The following is a 3179-nucleotide window of genomic DNA, read 5'->3' as shown; positions in this document are numbered from 1 at the left end:
AAGTATTTACATACATAAAGGCATACATTCAGAAATGCTTAGTGAATTAAGTGAATTAGTATATTTCTTTGTGAACGAAATGGATGGGTTCAGCATTTAATTAGTTTCTCGGTATTTATTTTGCAACTAACATTCTAAATAAGAAATATCAAAGTTAAGTGTATTGACCTCTATGTTATATGTATATACACTTCTCAATGACACAATATTTTAGTTTCTACTTGTGAGAAAACTACTTTGCAAAGAATAATTTTTAGTTTGCTGCTTTTTTTCTAGTAAGATTTTTATTTTGAATGGTAAAGACATTATAATAACATCTGGTATCAGAGATGAAATATGACTGCGTTTGGTGAAAATGTCTTCAAAGTTAACTCATTTAAATTTTAAATGGCTTATCTACTGTGTGGAAGGGGTGTTCTGGCACTATACTTAATAATTCTTTCTTTGTTGCACTAAGTATCTTTTTTGTCTTCCTATTTTAACTTCACTTTGATCTTTAGTTATCAATAAAGTCATCAACTGCCAAAGACTGAAAGAAAGTTCTTCTCTTTGGCCCAGGGCTTTGTTTAAATATCTGCTACCTTCTGAGTTATTCAGACAGAATCAATGTCCTATATTCCAGGGACCCAGATAAACATTATAAACTAAAGTGGATTTCTTTTGTCTTTGGAGGACCTAAGGCATTATAGACTATATTAAACTAAAACTGTTGTGAGTCTCAAATAATTCTATACACATTAAACAACCTTGACAGGTTTTAATAATACTGAGCTCTTCCTATGTGCAGTTATAGTTCTATTTATGTGACCTATTAGCTCATTTAATCCTTAAAAGAATCACCTCATTTCATCACTCAGAGTGAATTTATCATTTTCCCCACAACTGAACAATTCCAAGATGAGGAAGCATCTTACAGTTAATTGAATGAGTCCCAGCCAGGTGGCAAGATGCCGCTGTTTTGTAACAAGAAAGCACCCCGTCAGCACGTCCTTGAGTCTCTGAACTAGTCATTACCATATGCAAGAACTCTCTTATTTGCCCCCAATCTCTGTAGAAACAAAAGCCAGAACCGAAGCTATGTGGTCTGTCCATTGACACTCATCCTGTCTGTGATGGAGCCAAAATTTCAGCCACACTTGTCTCCTGAGTTCACACTTATCTCCTTCTCTCTGCTGCAACAGACACTGTGTGAAAAACGGCAGAGTTGAGTGAACAAAGAAGTAACTATGGCATAGCAGCATTTATATATTCTGTTGAAACATACGGGGCTGCCATTTTTAGATGTCCGAACAGTTGACTGTGTTTAATTTACATAGTTAAGCTACCATTTTTAATGAGCTCAACCTAGATTTTAAAAATAAATCTTGGACCAGAGAGGTACTCCAGCAGGTAAGGTGCTTGCTTGCCTTGCATGGGGCCAATCTGAGGTCTAATCTCCAGCAAGGCATGTGTTCCTTGCAGTGAGCCCTGAGCTGGGGGCTTGGAGGGGTGGGGGGAAGGAAAAGAAAAGGAAAAGAAAGAAAAGCAAATGGAGGAAAAGAAAAGAAAACAAAAAGAAAAGAAAGGAAACAAAATGAAAGGGAAGAAGAGAGAAAGACAGGAATAAGGGAATTAACCCTGAGTGCCACCAGAGATAGCCCAATACAACCCAAAATGATACCAAATAAGAATCAATATTATATTTTGCATGAAAACATGAATATGTGGTGGAACACTAACGTAGATTTGAAGAGACATGAATGAAGGAGGGGACCCAGCATGAAAGAGAATTGTATAAAAATTTAATAATGCCTCATACAGTCCTTTTCCTTCACTGCTTTCATCAAGCTGCATGCATTCCTGGCATTCTTATTCTCCAGTGTCGCCCAGTCACAGGCAGAAAGCACTGTGCCCTGTTGACCCGGACCTAGAACGCTGCTCAAAGCGTCATTCCACTCTCAACCACGTCTGACAGTCTCTCATTCATACATGCAACGAGGCCAGTCTGCCATCTCTGGCCCAAACATTTCATTTTCTAGTTGTAAGCTGAACAATTTTGGAAATCAAAGTAACATTTACAGGCTCTGGGGGAAGATTTAGTCCAGTAGCAGAAACTCATTTTCTTCTCCAATAAGAAAGATGAATCTTTTTATTCTGTTTCTGCATCCCCCGTAGCTGGTGGGCATTTGCTTTAGTCTCCCTTTCTGATTTGCCACAACTCCACACTGTCCTCAAGTGTCTGCAGGAGAAACTAAACTTTACCTTTGGGCAGAGACTGGTGTGATTTTTCCTGGGTTCAGATCCCAGTTCTGTCCTATCATAACTGAATAAATTCAGATCAAGTGTTTAGCCTTTCTCTCTTTCCTGTAAATTCAGGGTCACCACAAAACCAAAGACAATGCCTGAGACCAGGACCGTGGGAAGTATTGTATAAAAGTTAGCTATACACAACTCAACATAACACATTTTGTTCTGCTTTATTTTGTTTGGGCCTAGGAGGGGATGAGGGAACATCTTCCAGAACCAGCTGTGTTCAGGTCTTACTCCTGGCTCTGTGCGCAGGACTGACTACTGGCTATGCTCAAGGGACTATATATAGTGCCAAGGATTAAATCTAGGTCAACCACATGCAAAGCAATTGCATGTGGTTAACCCCCATATTATCTCTATGGCCCAATAAACAATTCAACTATTTTTATGGTGCAAAAGTGTACATATGTATCCTCTAAAACCCATACTTTTTCTTTGCATCTTGATCTTTTCCTGGGGTGGTGATTCAGGGAAGAAAATATTATTATGATATTGGCAAAAAGCAGTGAGTCAGGGAATCACAAAAGCAAGCAATATATACTCTCCAGTGTTAGCAATTTTTAGATATTGCAACTTATGTTTTTGTCTACAAAATGCCATCTGTATCTGAGATATTCACTCATTTATTGTAGAATAAGTGTTGCAATAGATGGTTTTGCCCAACTATGAGCTAATGCAATTTTTCTAAGTACATTAAAGGTAAACTAGGTAAACTAGGGACTAGACCAAATAGTACAGTGGGCAAGGCATCTGACTTGGACATGAACAATGCTGGTTCACTTCCAGAAATCCTATAAGTTCCTGTAGACCCTGTCAGGATTGATTCCTGAGTGCAGAGCCAGACATAGGCCCAGAGCAGCACTGGCTATATCAGTGAAAAAAAAAAAAAA

Source organism: Sorex araneus, chromosome 2, assembly GCF_027595985.1.
Source record: "Sorex araneus isolate mSorAra2 chromosome 2, mSorAra2.pri, whole genome shotgun sequence".
Classification (NCBI taxonomy): Eukaryota; Metazoa; Chordata; class Mammalia; order Eulipotyphla; family Soricidae; genus Sorex; species Sorex araneus.
Note: the sequence above shows the minus strand (reverse complement) of the source record.